This window comes from Rattus norvegicus, chromosome 1 (assembly GCF_021556685.1).
Source record: "Rattus norvegicus strain SHRSP/BbbUtx chromosome 1, alternate assembly SHRSP_T2T, whole genome shotgun sequence".
NCBI classification, from domain to species: domain Eukaryota; kingdom Metazoa; phylum Chordata; class Mammalia; order Rodentia; family Muridae; genus Rattus; species Rattus norvegicus.
In genome coordinates this window covers 153,054,602-153,075,953 of record NC_141534.1, presented here as the reverse complement: position 1 = coordinate 153,075,953, position 21,352 = coordinate 153,054,602, and positions in this window count along the sequence as shown.

Sequence of the window (21,352 nt, the reverse complement as noted above, 5' to 3'; positions counted from 1 at the left end):
GTATGCTGTGTGTACTTTTTTATTGAATTCTAGAAAGCCCTTAATTTCTTTTTTTTCCTTTATTTTTCTTTTACCAAGTTATCACTGAGTAGAAGGTTGTTCTGTTTCCATGGGTATATGTGTTCTTTATAGTTTTTGTTGTCATTGAAGTCTAGCCTTAGTTTTGGCGATTTGATAGCATGCTTGGAATTATTTTAATCATCCTGTATCTGTTGAGGCTTGCTGTGTTACCAATTACATGGTCAATATTGGAGAAGGCATCATGAGGTGCTGAGAATAATCAGTATCTTTTCTTTTATCTACTATGTCTGAGATTCTCTGTTCTGTATTTTCTATTCTGATGGTTATGATTACATCTGTAACTCCTGACTACAGGAGTTTTCCATTTTAAGTGTTGCCTCTGTTTGTGATTTCTTTGTTGTTTCTATTTCCAATTTTAGGTCTTGGACCAATTTGTTCCATTCCTTCACCTGTATCCTTGAATTTTCCTGCATTTCTTTGAAGGACTAATTTTTATCATCCTTAAGGGCTTCTACGTATTATCTGTGTTTCTTTAAGTATTTTTGTATCCTCCTTAAAGGTTCCTTTTGTCTTCATTACATAGGATTTTGGGATGTTATTAAGGTTACTGGGGATATCCAAAGCTGTCTTACTGTGGGAACTTGGTAGTGATGGTGTCAAAGTACATTGGTTTCTGTTACTTATGATCTTGTGTTGCCTCTTGCTATCTGTTTATTTCTCTTGTTAGCTGGTCTGGGTATCTCTGTCTGTAGCTTGCCCCCTATGTCCTTGTGCTGCTGCTGATCTTCTAAGAAATCTGTTGCCCTGGTTGGGCCAGATCTCTTGGGAGACATGCAGACTGTGCAGTGTTGATAGAACAGGCAGACATGTCAATGTGCTATGGCCCAGGTGTAGACCAGAAGAGAAAAATCCCTTTTGTGATTTTTGAACCATTACAGTGTTCAGAACAATAAGTTTTAGTCTCTGGTGATGTGATAGGATGCATGGCATAACTTTTATCATACTGTATCTTTTTTGCTACCAATTATATGATCAATTTTGGAGAAGGTATCATGAGGTACTGAGAAGAAGGTATGTCCTTTTGTTTTAGGATGAAATGTTCTATCCATACCTGTTAAGTCCATTTGGTTCATAACTTCTGTTATTTTCTTTATGTCTGTATTTAATTTGTGTTTCCATGATCTGTCCATTGATGACTGTGGGGTGTGAGGTGCACTGTGTGATTTGAGCTTTAGTAAGGTTTTTTTTTTTCTTTTTTCTTTTTTTCTTTTTTTTATGAATGTAGGTGCCCTTGCATTTGGAGAATAGATATTTAGGATTGTGAGTTCATTTTGGTGGATTTTTCATTTAATGAATAGGATGTGTCCTTCCTTATCTTTTTTGAAGACTTTTCTTTGAAAGTCGATTTTATTTGATATTAGAATGGCTACTCCAGCTTGTTTTTCAGACCATTTGCTTGGAAATTTGTTTTCCAGCCTTTTACTCTGAGGCAATATCTGTCTTTGTCTCTGAGGTATGATTCCTGTATGCAGCAAATTGCTGGGTCCTCTTTACATATGCAGTCTGTTAATCTATATCTTTTTATTGGGGAATTGAATCCATTAATGCTAAGAGATATAAAAGAATAGTGATTGTTGCTTCTTGTAATTTTCATTGTTAGAGGTTGAATTATGTTTGTATGTCTCTTTTCCCTTGGTTTCGTTGCAAATAGATTACTTTCTTGCTTTTACTAGGGTGTAATTTTCCTCTTTGCATTGAAGTTTTCCACCTATTATTCTTTGTAGGGCTGGATTTGTAGAAAGATGTTGTTTGAATTTATTTTTGTCATGGAATATCTTGGTTTCTCCATCTATGTAAATTGAGAGTTTTGCTGTATATAGTAGCCTGTGCTGTCATTTTTTATGTTGGGAGGCTTCACTCTCTTTTTTACCTATTATCCTTAGGTTTGAACTTCTCATTCTGTCCTGGAATCCTGGATGTTTTGGGCTAGGAGTTTTTGCATTTTACATTATCTTTGATGGTTGTGTTAATGTTTTCTATGGTATTTTCTGTCAATAAGGTTCTCTTTTCTATCTCAAGTATTCTGTCTGTAATGCTTGCATCTGACTCCTGATCACTTCCCTAGGTTTTCTATCTCCAGGGTTGTTTCCCTTTGTGCTTTCTTTATTGTTCCTATATCCATTTTTTCTTTTTCTTTCTTTTTTTTTTATTAACTCGAGTATTTCTTATTTACATTCCGAATGTTATTCCCCTTCCGGGGTTCCAGGCAATCATCCCCCTTATCCCTCCCTCTCCCCTTCGTTATGGGTGTTCCCCTTCCCATCCTCCCCCATTGCCGCCCTCCCCCCAACAATGTCGTTCACTGGGGGTTCAGTCTTAGCAGGACCCAGGGCTTCCCCTTCCACTGGTGCTCTTACTAGGATATTCATTTCTACCTATGAGGTCAGAGTCCAGGGTCAGTCCATGTATAGTCTTTAGATAGTGGCTTAGTCCCTGGAAGGTCTGGTTGCTTGGCATTGTTGTACATATGGGGGCTCGAGCCCCTTCAAGCTCTTCCAGTTCTTTCTCTGATTCCTTCAACGGGGGTCCTATTCTCAGTTCAGTGGATTGCTGCTGGCATTCGCTTCTGTATTTGCTGTATTCTGGCTGTGTTTCTCAGGAGCGATCTACATCCGGCTCCTGTCGGTCTGCACTTGTGTGCCTCATCCATCTTGTCTAATGGGGTGGCTGTATATGTATGGGCAACATGTGGGGCAGGCTCTGAATGGGTATTACTTCTGTCTCTGTTTTAATCTTTGCCTCTCTATTCCCTGCCAAGTGTATTCTTGTTCCCCTTTCCAAGAAGGAGTGAAGCATTCACATTTTGAGCATCTGTCTTGAGTTTCATTTGCTCTAGGCATCTAGGGTAATTCAAGCATTTGGGCTAATAGCCACTTATCAATGAGTGCATACCATGTGGGGTTTTCTGTGATTGCGTTACCTCACGCAGGATGATATTTTCCAGTTCCAACCATTTGTCTATGAATTTCATAAAGTCATTGGTTTTGATAGATGAGTAATATTCCATTGTGTAGATGTACCACATTTTATGTATCCATTCCTCTGTTGAAGGGCATCTGGGTTCTTTCCAGCTTCTGGCAATTATAAATAAGGCTGCTATGAACATAGTGGAGCACGTGTCTTTTTTATGTGTTGGGGCATCTTGTGGGTATATGCACAAGAGAGGTATAGCTGGATCCTCAGGCAGTTCAATGTCCAATTTTCTGAGGAACCTCCAGACTGATTTCCAGAATGGTTGTACCAGTCTGCAACCCCACCAACAATGGAGGAGAGTTCCTCTTTCTCCGCAACCTCGCCAGCATTTGTTGTCACCTGAGTTTTTGATCTTAGCCATTCTCACTGGTATGAAGTGAAATCTCAGGGTTGCTTTGATTTGCATTTCCCTTATGACTAAAGATGTTGAACATTTCTTTAGGTGTTTCTCAGCCATTCGACATTCCTCAGCTGTGAATTCTTTGTTTAGTTCTGAACCCCATTTTTTAATAGGGTTATTTGTCTCCCTGCGGTCTAACTTCTTGAGTTCTTTGTATATTTTCGATATAAGCCCTCTATCTGATGTAGGATTGGTAAAGATCTTTTCCCAATCTGTTGGCTGCCGTTTTGTCCTAACCACAGTGTCCTTTGCCTTACAGAAGCATTGCAGTTTTAGGAGCTCCCATTTGTCAATTCTTGATCTTAGAGCATAAGCCATTGGTGTTTTGTTCAGGAAATTTTCTCCAGTGCCCCTGTGTTCGAGATGCTGCTCTAGTTTTTCTTCTATTAGTTTGAGTGTATCTGGTTTGATGTGGAGGGCCTTGATCCACTTGGACTTAAGCTTTGTACAGGGTGATAAGCATGGATCGATCTGCATTCTTCTACATGTTGACCTCCAGTTGCACCAGCACCATTTGCTGAAAATGTTATCTTTTTTCCATCGAATGGTTTTGGTTCCTTGGTCAAAAATCAAGTGACCATAGGTGTGTGGGTTCATTTCTGGGTATTCAATTCTATTCCATTGGTCTATCTGTCTGTCTCTGTACCAATACCATGCAGTTTTTATCACTATTGCTCTGTAATATTGCTTGAGTTCAGGGATAGTGATTCCCCCTGAAGTCCTTTTATTGTTGAGAATAGTTTTAGCTATCCTGTTTTTTTTTTTTTGTTATTCCAGATGAATTTGCAAATTGTTCTGTCTAACTCTTTGAAGAATTGGATTGGTATTTTGATGGGGATTGCATTGAATCTGTATATCACTTTTGGTAAAATGGCCATTTTTACTATATCAATCCTGCCAATCCATGAGTATGGGAGATCTTTCCATCTTCTGAGGTCTTCTTCAATTTCTTTCTTCAGTGTCTTGAAGTTCTTATTGTACAGATCTTTTACTTGCTTGGTTAAATTCACACTGAGGTACTTTATATTGTTTGGGTCTATTATGAAGGGTGTCGTTTCCCTAATTACTTTCTCGGCTTGTTTCTCTTTTGTGTAGAGGAAGGTTACTGATTTATTTGAGTTAATTTTATACCCAGCCACTTTGCTGAAGTTGTTTATCAGCTTTAGTAGTTCTCTGGTGGAACTTTTGGGATCACTTAAATATACTATCATATCATATGCAAATAGTGATATTTTGACTTCTTCTTTACCAATCTGTATCCCCTTGACCTCCTTTTGTTGTCTGTTTGCTCTGGCTAGAACTTCAAGAACTATATTGAATAAGTAGGTAGAGATTGGGTAACCTTGTTTACTCCCTGATTTTAGTGGGATTGTTTCAAGTTTCTCTCCATTTGGTTTAACGTTAGCAACTGGTTTGCTGTATATGGCTTTTACTATGTTTAGGTATGGGCCTTGAATTCCTATTCTTTCCAGGACTTTTATCATGAAGTGTGTTGAATTTTGTCAAATGCTTTCTCAGCATCTAATGAAATGATCATGTGGTCTTGTTCTTTCAGTTTGTTTATATAATGGATCACGTTGATGGTTTTCCGTATATTAAACCATCCCTGCATGCCTGGGATGAAGCCTACTTGGTCATGGTGGATGATTGTTTTGATGTGCTCTTGGATTCGGTTTGCCAGAATCTTATTGAGTATCTTTGCATCGATATTCATAAGGGAAATTGGTCTGAAGTTCTCTTTCTTTGTTGGGTCTTTGTGTGGTTTAGGTATAAGAGTAATTGTTGCTTCATAGAAGGAATTCGGTAGTGCTCCATCTGTTTCAATTTTGTGGAATAGTTTGGATAATATTGGTATGAGGTCTCATATGAAGGTCTGATAGAATTCTGCACTAAACCCGTCTGGACCTGGGCTCTTTTTGGTTGGGAGACCATAATGACTGCTTCTATTTCCTTAGGAGTTATGGGGTTGTTTAACTGGTTTATCTGTTCCTGATTAAACTTCAGTACCTCGTATCTGTCTAGGAAATTATCCATTTCCTGCAGATTTTCAAGTTTTGCTAAATATAGGCTTTTATAGTAGGATCTGATGAATTTTTGAATTTCCTCTGAATCTGTAGTTATGTCTCCCTTTTCATTTCTGAATTTTTTAATTTGGAGACATTCTCTGTGTCCTCTCATTAGTCTGACTAACGGTTTATCTATCTTGTTGATTTTATCAAAGAACCAACTTTTGGTTCTGTTGATTCTTTCTATGGTCCTTTTTGTTTCTACTTGGTTGATTTCTGCTCTGAGTTTGATTATTTCCTGTCTTCTGCTCCTCCTGGGTGTATTTGCTTCTTTTTGTTCTAGAGCTTTTAGGTGTGCTGTCAAGTTGCTGACATATGCTCTCTCCTGTTTCTTTCTGCAGGCACTCAGACCTATAAGTTTTCCTCTTAGCACAGCTTTCATTGTGTCCCATAAGTTTGGGTATGTTGTACCTTCATTTTAATTAAATTCTAAGAAGTCTTTAATTTCTTTCTTTATTTCTTCCTTGACCAGGTTATCATTGAGTAGAGCATTGTTCAATTTCCAAGTATATGTGGGCATTCTTCCTTGATTGTTATTGAAGACCAGTTTTAGGCCTTGGTGGTCTGATAACACACATGGGATTATGTCTATCTTTCTGTACCTGTTGAGGGCCGTTTTTTGACCAATTATATGGTCAATTTTGGAGAAAGTACCATGAGGCGCTCAGAAGAAAATATATATACTTTTGCTTTAGGATAGAATGTTCTTTTTTTGTTTGTTTGTTTGGTTTTTTTTTTTTTTTTTTTTTTAGGTTTAGCTGTTGGTTTTCCAATCATTTTTTTTCTTTTCTTTTTTTTTTTTTTTTTTTTTTTTTTGGTTAACTTGAGTATTTCTTATATACATTTCGAGTGTTATTCCCTTTCCCGGTTTCCGGGCAAACATCCCCCTCCCCCCTCCCCTTCCTTATGCATGTTCCCCTCCCAACCCTACCCCCATTGCCGCCCTCCCCCCACCAGTCTAGTTCACTGGGGCTTCAGTCTTAGTAGGACCAAGGGCTTCCCCTTCCACTGGTGCCCTTCTAGTATATTCATTGCTACCTATGAGGTCAGAGTCCAGGGTCAGTCCAAGTATACTCTTTAGGAAGTGGCTTAGTCCCTGGAAGCTCTGGTTGCTTGGCATTGTTGTATATATGGGGGCTCGAGCCCCTTCAAGCTCTTCCAGTTCTTTCTCTGATTCCTTCAACGGGGGTCCTATTCTCAGTTCAGTGGTTTGCTGCTGGCATTCGCTTCTGTATTTGCTGTATTCTGGCTGTGTCTCTCAGGAGCGATCTACATCGGCTCCTGTTGGTCTGCACTTCTTTGCTTCATCCTTCTTGTCTAATTGGGTGGCTGTATATGTATGGGCCACATGTGGGGCAGGCTCTGAATGTGTGTTCCTTCAGTCTCTGTTTTAATCTTTGCCTCTCTCTCCCCTGCCAAGGGTATTCTTGTTCCTCATTTAAAGAAGGAGTGAAGCATTCACATTTTGATCATCCATCTTGAGTTTCATTTGTTCTAGACATCTAGGGTATTTCAAGCATTTGGGCTAATAGCCACTTATCAATGAGTGCATACCATGTATGTCTTTCTGTGATTGGGTTAGCTCACCCAGGATGATGTTTTCCAGTTCCAACCATTTGCCTACGAATTTCATAAAGTCGTTGTTTTTGATAGCTGAGTAATATTCCATTGTGTAGATGTACCACATTTTCTGTATCCATTCCTCTGTTGAAGGGCATCTGGGTTCTTTCCAGCTTCTGGCTATTATAAATAAGGCTGCAATGAACATAGTGGAGCACGTGTCTTTTGATATGTTGGGGCACCTTTGGGTATATGCCCAAGAGAGGTATAGCTGGATCCTCAGGCAGTTCAATGTCCAATTTTCTGAGGAACCTCCAGACTGATTTCCAGAATGGTTGTACCAGTCTGCAACCCCACCAACAATGGAGGAGGGTTCCTCTTTCTCTGCATCCTCGCCAGCATTTGCTGTCACCTGAATTTTGATCTTAGCCATTCTCACTGGTGTGAGGTGAAATCTCAGGGTTGCTTTGATTTGCATTTCCCTTATGACTAAAGCAGTTGAACATTTCTTTAGCTGTTTCTCAGCCATTCGGCATTCCTCAGCTGTGAATTCTTTGTTTAGCTCTAAACCCCATTTTTTAATAGGGTTATTTGTCTCCCTGCGGTCTAACTTCTTGAGTTCTTTGTATATTTTGGATATGAGCCCTCTATCTGTTGTAGGATTGGTAAAGATCTTTTCCTATCTGTTGGTTGCTGTTTTGTCCTAATCACAGTGTCCTTTGCCTTACAGAAGCTTTGCAGTTTTATGAGATCCCATTTGTCGATTATTGATCTTAGAGCATAAGCCATTGGTGTTTTGTTCAGGAAATTTTTCCAGTGCGCATGTGTTCCAGATGCTTCCCTAGTTTTCTTCTATTAGTTTGAGTGTGTCTGGTTTGATATAGAAGTCCTTGATCCACTTGGACTTAAGCTTTGTACAGGTTGATAAGCATGGATCGATCTGCATTCTTCTACATGTTGCCCTCCAGTTGACCCAGCACCATTTGCTGAAAATGCTATCTTTTTTCCATTGGATGGTTTTGGCTCCTTTGTCAAAAATCAAGTGACCATAGGTGTGTGGGTTCATTTCTGGGTCTTCAATTCTATTCCATTGGTCTATCTGTCTGTCTCTGTACCAATACCATGCAGTTTTTATCACTATTGCTCTGTAATACTGCTTGAGTTCAGGGATAGTGATTCCCCCTGAAGTCCTTTTATTGTTGAGGATAGCTTTAGCTATCCTGGGTTTTTTGTTATTCCAGATGAATTTGCAAATTGTTCTGTCTAACTCTTTGAAGAATTGGATTGGTATTTTGATGAGGATTGCATTGAATCTGTAGATCGCTTTTGGTAAAATGGCCATGTTTACTATATTAATACTGCCAATCCAATCCTGCTTGGGAGATCTTTCCATCTTCTGAGGTCTTCTTCAATTTCTTTCTTCAGAGTCTTGAAGTTCTTATTGTACAAATCTTTTACTTGCTTGGTTAAAGTCACACCGAGGTACTTTATACTATTTGGGTCTATTATGAAGGGTGTCATTTCCCTAATTTCTTTCTCGGCTTGTTTCTCTTTTGTGTAGAGGAAGGCCACTGATTTATTTGAGTTAATTTTATACCCACCCATTTTGCTGAAGTTGTTTATCAGCTTTAGTAGTTCTCTGGTGGAACTTTTGGGATCACTTAAATATACTATCATATCATCTGCAAATAGTGATATTTTGACTTTTTCTTTTCCGATCTATATCCCCTTGACCTCCTTTTGTTGTCTGATTGCTCTGGCTAGAACTTCAGGAACTATATTGAATAAGTAGGGAGAGAGTGGGCAGCCTTGTCTAGTCCCTGATATTAGTGGGATTGTTTCAAGTTTCTCTCCATTTAGTTTAATGTTAGCAACTGGTTTGCTGTATATGGCTTTTACTGTTTAGGTATGGGCCTTGAATTCCTATTCTTTCCAGGACTTTTATCATGAAGGGGTGTTGAATTTTGTCAAGTGCTTTCTCAGCATCTAATGAAATGATCATGTGGTTTTGTTATTTCAGTTTGTTTATATAATGGATCACGTTGATGGTTTTCCGTATATTAAACCATCCCTGCATGCCTGGGATGAAGCCTACTGGATCATGTTGGATGATTGTTTTGACGTGCTCTTGGATTCGGTTTGCCAGAATTTTATTGAGTATTTTTGCGTCGATATTCATAAGGGAAATTGTTCTGAAGTTCTCTTTCTTTGTTGGGTCTTTGTGTGGTTTAGGTATAAGAGTAATTGTTGCTTCATAGAAGGAATTCGGTAGTGCTCCATCTGTTTCAATTTTGTGGAATAGTTTGGATAATATTGGTATGAAGTCTTCTATGAAGGTCTGATAGAATTCTGCACTAAACCCGTCTGGACCTGAGCTCTTTTTGGTTGGGAGACCTTTAATGACTGCTTCTATTTCCTTAGGAGTTATGGGGTTGTTTAATTGGTTTATCTGTTCCTGATTTAACTTCGGTACCTGGTATCTCTCTAGGAAATTGTCCATTTCCTGTAGATTTTCAAGTTTTGTGGAATATAGGCTTTTATAGTAAGATCTGATGATTTTTTTGAATTTCCTCTGAATCTGTAGTTATGTCTCCCTTTTCATTTCTGATTTTGTTAACTTGGACACACTCTCTGTGTCCTCTCGTTAGTCTGGCTAAGGGTTTATCTATCTTGTTGATTTTCTCAAAGAACCAACTTTTGGTTCTGTTGATTCTTTCTATTGTCCTTTTTGTTTCTACTTGGTTGATTTCAGCTCTGAGTATGATTATTTCCTGCCTTCTACTCCTCCTGGGTGTATTTGCTTCTTTTTGTTCTAGAGCTTTTAGGTGTGCTGTCAAGCTGCTGACATATGCTCTTTCCTGTTTCTTTCTGTAGGCACTCAGCGCTATGTGTTTTCCTCTCAGCACAGCTTTCATTGTGTCCCATAAATTTGGGTATGTTGTACCTTCATTTTCATTAAATTCTAAAAAGTCTTTAATTTCTTTCTTTATATCTTCCTTGAGCAGGTTATCATTGAGTAGAGAATTGTTAAATTTCCACGTGTATGTGGGCATTCTTCCCTTATTGTTATTGAAGACCAGTTTTTGGTCGTGGTGGTCTGATAGCAGGCATGGGATTATTTCTATCTTTCTGTACCTGTTGAGGCCCATTTATTGACCAATTATATGGTCAATTTGGAGAAAGTACCATGAAGAGCTGAGAAGAAGGTATATCCATTTGCTTTAGGATAGAATGTTCTATAAATATCTGTTAAGTCCATTTGGCTCATGACTTCTCTTAGTGTGTCTACGTCTTTGTTTAATTTCTGTTTCCATGATCTGTCCATTGATGAGAGTGGGGTGTTGAAATCTCCAACTATTATTGTCTGAGGTGCAATGTGTGTTTTGAGCTTTAGTAACGTTTCCTTTATGTATGTAGTTGCCCTTTTATTTGGGGCATAGATATTCAGGATTGAGAGTTCATCTTGGTGGATTTTTCCTTTGATGAATATAAAGTGTCCTTCCTTATCTTTTTTGATGACTTTTAGTTGAAAATTGATTTTATTTGATATTAGAATGGCTACTCCAGCTTGCTTCTTCGACCATTTGCTTGGAAAGTTGTTTTCCAGCCTTTCACTCTGAGGTAGTGTCTGTCTTTGTCTCTGAGGTCTTTTTCCTGTAGGCAGCAGAATGCAGGGACCTCATTGCGTATTCAGTTTGTCAATCTTTGTTTTTTATTGGGGAGTTGAGGCCATTGATGTTGAGAGATATTAAGGAATAGTGATTATTGCTTCCTGTTATATTCATATGTGGATGTGAGGTTATGTTTTTGTGCTTTTATTCTCTTTGTTTTGTTGCCAAGACAATTAGTTTCTTGCTTCTTCTAGGGTATAGCTTGCCTCTTTATGTTGGGCTTTACCATTTTTTATCCTTTGTAGTGCTGGATTTGTAGAAAGATATTGTGTCAATTTGCTTTTGTCATGGAATATCTTGGTTTCTCCATCTATGTTAATTGAGAGTTTTGCAGGATATAGTAACCTGGGCTGGCATTTGTGTTCTCTTATGGTCTGTATGACATCAGTCCCGGATCTTCTGGCCTTCATAGTTTTTGGCGAAAAGTCTGGTGTGATTCTGATAGGTCTGCCTTTATATGTTACTTGACCTTTTCCCCTTACTGCTTTTAATATTCTTTCTTTATTTTGTGCATTTGGTGTTTTGACTATTATGTGACAGGAGGTGTTTCTTTTCTGGTCCAATCTATTTGGAGTTCTATGGGCTTTTTGTATGCCTATGGGTATCTCTTTTTTTTAGGTTAGGGAAGTTTTCTTCTATGATTTTGTTGAAGATATTTACTGGTCCTTTGAGCTGGGAGTCTTCACTCTCTTCTATACCTATTATCCTTAGGTTTGATCTTCTCATTGAGTCCTGGATTTCCTATATGTTTTGGACCAGTAGCTTTTTCCGCTTTACATTATCTTTGACAGTTGACTCAATGATTTCTATGGAATCTTCTGCTCCTGAGATTCTCTCTTCCATCTCTTGTATTCTGTTGGTGAAGCTCGTATCTACAGCTCCTTGTCTCTATTTTTGGTTTTCTATATCCAGGGTTGTTTCCATGTGTTCTTTCTTGATTGCTTCTATTTCCTTTTTTAATTCCTTCAACTGTTTGATTGTGTTTTCCTGGAATTCTTTCAGGGATTTTTGTGACTCCTCTCTATGGGCTTCTACTTGTTTATTTATGATTTCCTGGAATTCTTTCAGGGATTTTTGTGATTCCTCTCTGTAGGCTTCTACTTGTTCTCTAAGGGAGTTTTTCACGTCTTTCTTGAAGTCCTCCAGCATCATGATCAAATATGATTTTGAAACTAGAACTTGCTTTTCTGGTGTGTTTGGATATTCCATGTTTGTTTTGATGGGAGAAATGGGCTCTGATGGTGCCATGTAGTCTTGGTTTCTGTTGCTTGGGTTCCTGCGCTTGCCTCTCGCCATCAGATTATCTCTAGTGTTACTTTGTTCTGCTATTTCTGACAGTGGCTAGACTGCCCTTTAAGCCTGTGTGTCAGGAGTGCTGTAGACCTGTTTTCTTGTTTTCTTTCAGCCAGTTATGGGGACAGAGTGTTCTGCTTTCGGGCGTGTAGTTTTTCCTCTCTACAGGTCTTCAGCTGTTCCTGTGGGCCTGTGTCTTGAGTTCACCAGACAGGTCACTTGCAGCAGAAAAGTTGGTCTTACCTGTGGTCCCAAGGCTCAAGTTTGCTCGTGGGGTGTTGCTTATGAGCTCTCCGCGATGGCAGCAACCAGGAAGATCTGTGCCGCCCTTTCCGGGAGCTTCCGTGCACCAGGGTTCCAGATGGCGTTTGGTGTTTTCCTCTGGAGTGAGATATGTGGGCCTCATGTAGACTCTTCTGGTTTCCTGCCACGCTGAACCTCGACCAGCAAGGAAGACAGGACCACAGGAGATCTTCTTCAAGCAGTTTTACTCAGGTACCTCGATACAATCTTCTGACCTCTATCTCTTCTGACTCTCTCTCCCTCTGACTCTCTCTTCTGACTTTCTCTCTTCTGACTCTCTCTCTCTCTCTTCTGGGGAACGCCCTGCACCACACTTACATAGCTAGCAATGGCCAGTCCTAGCAAACCATGTAGGTCATGTAGATAGGCTGTCACTATTTGGAAGCTAGTGGGCCAGGCTGACATAGTCAAATAAGGACTTGTTTACTGCAAGGAGCGCTCACCTTTGGGAGGGTGGAAGCTGGAAAACAGCGCCATCTTTGAGGGGCTGCACGTCACAGCTCTCTACAGTTTCCCAGGCGTGTCTGCCTTTCTGAAGGTTTAGCTCTCCTTCCCACGGAATTTGGGTGCAGAGAACTGTGGCTATATCCATTTTTAAATCCTGGAGAGTTTTGTTCAATTCCTTCACCTGTTTTGTTGTGTTTTCCTATAATTCTGTGAGGGATTTTTGTGTTTCCTCTTTAAGGGCTTCTACTTGTTTACTTATGTTGTCCTGTGTTTCTTTAGCGGAGTTATTTATGTCCTTCTTAAAGTCCTCTATCAACATCATAAAATGGGATTTTATATGTAAATCTTGATTTCCACTGCATTTGGATATGTAGTATTTGCTCTGGTGGAAGAACTGGTCTCTGATTATTCCAGGTAGTCTTGATTTCTCTTGCTTAGGTGCCTGCACCTGCCTCTCTCCATCAGTTTGTCTCTGGTGTTAGCTTGTCTTGCTGTCTCTGATAGTGGCTTGACCCTCCTGTAGGCCTGTGTGGTGTCAGCACCCCTCCTGGCCTCTTTTCTTTCAGCTGTACCTGGGATCAGAGAGCTCTGCTCTCAGATGTGTAGGCGCTCCTGGCTAGCGTCTTTCAGCTCTCCAGGCAGGCAGAAACCCAAAGGGTACTGCCCCTGTCTACTTTCAGGTCCTGTGCCTAGGGGGCAGAGATGGCATTAGGTGATTTCCTCTTGGGTCGTGAATGTGGGCAGAGAGTAGTCTCCTCTGAGTTTGAGGAGTGTCCGCATTTCTGAGAGTCCAGCCCTCTCCCCCATGGGATTTAGGTGCAGAGAGCTGTGTGATTGGTTCAGTTTAGTTCTGGGTAGAGGAGGGATCCAGCAGATTCCTTTTGCTGACTGCTTCTATATGCCTATATCCAGAGGCACTATGCAGTTTCCTCTTGGGCCAGGGATGTAGGAGAAGTGGGTAGAAATGACAGACTATCTTGTAGTCTTAGAATTTTGGATCTTCTGGGTGTTCAGCTCTCTCCCCCAGAGGATTTGGGTGCAGGGAGCTGTTGGATCAGTTCAGTCCAGTCTATTTTAATACATATTTGATTTAAGAGCATACTATGTTCAAGTATTGGCCTTGAAATCCTATTCTTCCCAAGACTTTTACTATGAAAGGTTGCTGAATTTTGTCAAAATTTCTCAGCATCAGAGATGATCATGTGTTTATTTTTCCTTTGAGTTTGTTTATATTGTGGATTATGTTGACATATTTCCATATATTGAACCATCCCTGCATCCTCTCATGAAGCCTACTTGATCACGGTGAATGATAGTTTAGATGTATTCTTGGATTCTTAGTTTGGATTGTAAGAATTTATTGAGTATTGTTGAAATGATATAGGTCTGAAGTGCTCTTTCTTTGTAGGGTCTTTGTATGGTTTAGGTATAAGCATAATTGTGGCTTCAAAGAACAAATTTGGTAATGTCCCCTCTGCTTTGATTTTCTGGAATAGTTTCAATAGTATTGGTGTTAGGTCTTATTTAAAGGTCAGATAGAATTCTGCATTAATCCTATCTGGTCCTGGGCTTTTATTGGTTGGGTGACGTTTAATGATGGCTTCTATTTCTTTAGGGGTTATGATATAATTTAGATAGTTTATCTGATCCAAATTTAACTTGGTACCTGATATCTGTCTAGAAAATTGTCTATTTTCTACAGATTTTCCAGTTTTGTTGTAGGCTTTTGTTGTAGGATCTGATGATTTTTTTAATTACCTTAGTTTCTGTTGTTATATCTCAATTTTCATATCTAATTTTTTTAATCAGATACTGTCTCAGGGCCCTCTGTGTAGTCTGGATAAGGGTTTATCCGTCTTGTTCATTTTCTCAAAGATACAGCTCCTGCTTTTGTTGATTCTTTATATATATATATATATATATATATATATATATATATATATATATATGATTTCAGCCCTGAGTTTGATTATTTCCTGCTGTCTACTACTCTTGGGTGTATTTGCTGCTTCTTCTTCTTCTTCTTCCTCTTCTTCTTCTTCTTCTTCTTCTTCTTCTTCTTCTTCTTCTTCTTCTTCTTCTTCTTATTCTTTTTCTAGAGCTTTCAGGTATGCTGTCAAGCTGTTCGTATGTGCTCTCTCCAATTTCTTTTTGGAGGCATTCAACACAATGAATTTTCCTCTGAACACTGCTTTCCTTGTGTCCCATAGGTTTAGATATATTATGTCTTAATTTTCATTAAATCCTTAAAAAACGTCTTTATTTATTTATTTCTTCTTTGTCAACATTATCATTGGGAACAGTTGAGTTTCCTTGTATTAGCAATGCACTCTGTTGCCTGATATTTAATTGACTGAATAATGAGTCTCAGATATTTGGAAAACATATTATGTTCAAGTAAGACTTCAGATTACATGTGTTGTTATCCATTTAGGTAGAATAACATTATAACTGTATCTATTTTGTGGATGTACATATGTTTGTATGTTGAAATAAGATATCAACAAGTGGTGTTTCACTCAATTACATTCTAAACTACTTATTCACTTGATTCTGCATTCCACATATGAAGCAATCAGTCCTGAAAAGTAAGCAGTTTCTTGTTAGAATCATTTTTTCAGGCCCTAACATATCCATTTTTGTTTAAGAAATGAGTTTTATTATGTGAGATTGTATGCATATATATCATGTGGATAGTTCTGTGTTGCTAGACATTCTGATGTGTATTAAAGTTAGAAAAAGGCTTGTAAGTACCTTTTTCTCAGAGTAAGATTATTGTTGCCGCTAAGATGGTCCTAAAATAAATGTAACAAACTCTGGCTATCATCTCTTTAAATATGTTAAAGCATTATTTCACAGTTCTGTATAGTTGTAAATAGTCTTGTGTCAAGTGTAGTATGACTGCACACGTGCCTTACATGGATGGAAAATTAAAAAAAAATCTTCTAGTGTAAAAATTCTCTTCAGATCTGACATATAAGAACAAGATGTTTACAATTTCAGATACCATGTATGTTGGATAAAAATAGAATATCCTTTTTCTGTAATGGCTAAAATACCACATACTTTAAATCAGTCAAGGAACAATGAGCAAAATACTGAGGATTTCTTACTCATAACAAGCTTCTTAATGTCACTCTAAATGCTACAAATAGCTCAGTGATCATCATGAAACTTATTACAAATAGTCTACAAGGGGAGATATTGTAGATGACTAAATTGAACTTGGATTGTTATATTCATTAACTCAAAGTGGTTGTGAGAGACACATACCAGACTTATTCAAACAGAAACCACACAGTTGAGCTTAGAGGTTGAGTTAGACACAAAGCTAACCATGGCTGGAAATCTTCTTGGAATAACTGTGGAATGAGAAAGAGTACATTTCTTCAATCATATAGCTATTTCTGCATCAATTATATTAAAGTATATAAAGCAACATCAATAGGACTTGACTGTTGAAAAGAAATGATGACAAAGATCCATTAAATGAATTTCATCCTCTCTAAAATCTCTTTCTAACAATGCCTTCTCCATACATATCTGATTTCTTTGAAATTAATTTCAGACTTTTTCTTTAAAACTATATATATATATATATATATATATATATATATTAATAAAGAGATTTAATTTTCCCAATATGTATATCGTGGCTACCTGTGTGCATGTCTTTAGAGTTGTCCATTTGGTATTAGATAATGATTTATACACAGTTTCATTGGAAAGATCTATTTCTACTGCTCTAAGCATTCTTCTGTAGATGCTAGATTTTTATGTAGCAGTGTTGCCTTCGTGATTCTATTTATTAGCCGTTGTGTAACCAGTCATGTGGCTAAGCCATATGGGTAGAACTTCTGATATTACTAGGAAATACAATCTCAAAATAAACTGCATGGTTCTCTGGATATTACAATCTTTCCCTTCCTTCTTCAGGTGACATGCAATGTATACCAGAATATATGTACTCTGATGAAATAGAAACAGTAACAACTCTGTAACTCATTAGTGATTTACCTTAGAATAGTTTACAACCTTCAACTACAGTGAAAGACAATGTGTCAATAGAATGCTTCTCTCCTTCTTTAAAAGGGGAACAAGAATACCCTTGGGAAGGAATAGGGAGGCAAAGTTTAGAACAGAGGCAGAAGGTACACCCATTCAGAGCCTGTCCCACATGTGGCCCATACATATACAGCCACCCAATTAGACAAGATGGATGAAGCAAACAAGTGCAGACCGACAGGAACCGGATGTAGATCGCTCCTGAGAGACACAGCCAGAATACAGCAAATACATAGGTGAATGCCAGCAGCAAACCTCTAAACTGAGAATGGGACCCACATTGAAGGAATCAGAGAAAGAACTGGAAGAGCTTGAAGGGTTCAAGACCCCATATGAACAACAATGCCAACCAACCAGAGCTTCCAGGGACTAAGCCACTACCCAAAGACTATACATGGACTGACCCTGGGCTCCAACCTCATAGGTAGAAATGAATAGCCTAGTAAGAGCACCAGTGGAAGGGGAAGCCCTTGGTCCTGCCAAGACTGAACCCCCAGTGAACGTGATTGTTGGGGAGAGGGCGGTAATGGGAGGAGGATGGGGAGGGGAACACCCATAGAGAAGGGGAGTGGGAGGAGTTGGGGAATGTTGGCCTGGAAAATGGGAAGGGGAATAACAATAGAAATGTAAGTAAGAAATACTCAAGTTAATAAAGATGGGGAAAAATAGTGTAAGGAAGAATCACTGAGAAACAAAGGGACCATCATCCTCTATTCTCTACGTTTATGTACACAAAGGTGCACAGGAACAAATACATGAAAAATGCATGTAAACACGAGGTCCCACATAGAAATTTTTCCATAATAATCTAGACATAAACCAAATATTTTTACTCTCATAAAACCTAAGATCATTTCTTTAATTGCTATTAAATAAACTTTTGTTCCTACCACTTTAAGCGTATCAATTTTCATCTTAACTAAGTCCAGTCTGACCATCCAAATGAATTTGAATCAAGAATTCGGACATGATTTGCATATTTAAAGTCTGCAAAATGTGTAATTTTAAAGAATACCTTTGTTGGTTCATAATTCCATGACGTCATTTTAGTGATACTAAGTTTTTACCTTAAAACCAGCTATTACAGAACATTTCGCCCAAGGGAACAGCTTGGTTTATGTTATACACCCATGTTAGAGGGCCAGTGATGAGTGTTTAACCATTTATTAACTCTAATTTGCCAGTGAATCTTTTCTCAAATATTTGTCTAAATTTGGCCCTGATGTTCCCTCCACATAGTGGAAATTTACAGTCTTTTAGGACTAAATTTGGTCCACTAACTTGCTTGCTTCTCAGAAACATTGAATATTAAATGTCACATTGATTATGATACAGAATGCAATAATATGATTTTTCCACAATGAATGGAATGGTTTATTTCTTCTCGCAATTGGCAGATTTAGAAAAGAACATGATTACTTATGTCAAAATTTTATGACTTTGTAATAACATTAAATCACTATGCATATGCTACATATTTCTTACCAGATTTCCTTATAAAGTTCTGTCTTTCTTCAATTTAGCACGTACGGCATCCTTAGTAATGTGGATATATTTAAGCTGCCTCTCATTCTTGGGATTTTGTTCTAATAAATACTGTTGCTCCTTGGGTTTCTATTACTGTTTTATTTGTTTTTAATCTGCTTTCTTTTTTCCTTAGTATCAAACATTGTCTGTTGTTTAACCACTCTTTATCCATATCAAAATATTCCCTTTCTCTCATGCAATCATTTTTTATATCAAAGATGGAACTTAGGGAAGTGTGCAATTTAACTCTCTCCAAGAGCACCTCACGATCCTTGAGTTAGCCATTCTTAACTTTGCACAAGAAATAAATGGATTCCTTTCCATGTTAAAATAGATTGTCCAAAGTAGTCTGAAGTATAGGAATTTTACCAAAAAAGAATTTTACCAAAAAAGCTTTACTCTTCCCTGAAACACTAAACAATGCATATCATAGTACAATATACTTAACTGTTGAACGCAGTAGTAGAGATTCTCTATTTTCAGTATAGCATTCATTTGACTTAAGAAGGCTCACACTTATAATTGAACTTCATACTGTACAGAATTTATTCTAGCTTCCCAAAAGAAATCCATCAGATTCTTTCACAACACAGCAAACAAATATGATAGGAACGTCTATGATAATTTGATGAATTGTTGATAGCAAGTAATGAACAATGGAGACTTAAAACTCACTGACTAGAACAAAGCATAGTTTCTTTGTGTTTATACCTTGTTCTCAATTCCATTCCTGAGTAAAACACCATTACATCTAAATTTGAAGCCATCAAAGAAATTTTGTGATCTTATTTCAATTACATACTAAACATCATGTTTCTACTATGTCTTATCAAACATCTAGGTATATAGGCATTTCCTACATGTCAGTATAGGCACATCATCCAAAAAAAAAGTTTCCCATGGTGTTTTTTTTTCTTCTAAACAGTTATTATCTTGATAACATGTTCACTAATAGTCTTGTCACAGTATCATTTCAGGAAGATATCAACTTCCCTAAAACTTCCTGATATACTTTAAATTATAACCTAAATCAAGATTTTCAGCCTCTCAGTAAAATCTTGAGTACATCTATGCAACACTTCATGACCCTCTCTTAAATTAACCATGAAATTGTTACAAAAATATGAAGGAATGACCAAATTCTTGAAGGTTTATATGTGATAATTTTATCCTAGTTTATATTGTAATCCTTAATCTTACTCCTTGTTAGTAAGCAAGGAACTAGAAACTCTTGTTACATAGTATTATACTGTAATGTCCTGTCCAATTGTATTACCAGTTCCTAATTTCTTTCTAATGACAAAATGCCACCATTCATCCCATTCAAAAATCTTTTTCATCTTACCTTAGGAATTCTGAGAACATGCACACTTCTCTTATGTGTAACATTAAGAATAACAACATTCAATATACAGATGGCAGATTAATCAATTAATCGATCATTTTAAATTTTTTATTTTTAAATTAATTTCATTACTTTTTCTATAGAACATACTGTGACTGCATTTTCTCCTTCCCCATTCACTTTCATGATCTTTCCAACATGACTACAAATAAAACTTCATGTAATTCCCTTCTCTCTTTCTTTCTTTCTACATACATACATGCATGCATACATACATGCGTACATGCATGCATACATGTAAAATGTACATGAAAAATCAACATTGAGAAATAAAATCCTAATAAGACAAAATCTACAAAACCAACACCAAAAATAAAAGACCTACAAAGAAGACTAAAAACAATAAAGCTTTTTTGTGTTGATCAATTTCTTTTGGTTATATGGACTCCGCTATGGTGTGATATTCCTTATGAGATAATTGACTTCCCTTTTCTTAGAATGTGTTTACTGAAAATGTCTTATGATAAGCTGTGGAACTTCTGATAACTTCTCTTTCAACTTCCTAGGATTATCTCTTCTGTGAACTTCTGAATGCCTTACTCTTGCTATCCTAGGCTCTACCAGTTTCTATAAGTTTCAGCCTTGATGATAAGGAACAAAATAATTTCTTGGAGGAACTCATCATGTTTAAGTTCTTACTTTTTTACAGGCTATTTTTCTTATTAAACTTGTGAGGCTTTTAGTGAGCAATTTCATTAAGATAGCCCATTAAGGGCTAAGTGCTCCAAAATCTATTTTTCCCTTCAAATATAGACAATATCCTACAGGTGTTTCAAGGATTTTATACATTTAATCTATGTATCATGATCATATTTATTAATCCCTTTCTCCTTATTACTTTTTCATGTCTTTCCACATGCCTGTCTCCCAAAATCTTCCATATATTTCTTATAATCCAGTAATCCAGTAGGTCTATTCCTCTATATTCTGTTATTCATGGGGGGGGGGCTGACTAGAGCATAGAAATCTTACCTGCAACCATATTCTCAAAGAGAATGCTTAATACTACCCTAGGACCCTGTACTGGCTGGTTTTTGAGTTAACTTGACACAGAGAAAGGAACTTCCCTTGAGGAAATGCTTCCATGAGACGCAGCTATAAGGTATTTCCTCAATTAATGATCAAGGGTGGGAGGGCTCATTCCCTCAGTAGCCTTTGTATCAGCTCCAGCTTCCTGACTTGCTTGTGTTCCTGTCCTGACTTTCTGAAGGTATGAATAGTAATGTGGAAGTGTAAAATGAATAAATGAAGTGTAGGAATAGAAACCTTGACTAAGACAGATCTATCTACAGAAAATAGTTTATTAGTGTGGGTTCAGGTCTGAAAGATACCTATCTATTAAAATATATTAAGAGTTTAGCTGGATTGATCACGTGTAGCTATTCAAAGATAGCCAGAGATACAATAGTCATGCGAAATTTGGAAGTCAACAGATCACGGGATATTTTGCCATTATCTAGCTTTTACATTTCTCTTCTACCTTTTCCTTGATATTTTTAAGCCATTGTTCTGGTGGGGTTTTTAGAAATGCTTCATTTAAAACAAAGTCCTCAATATGATT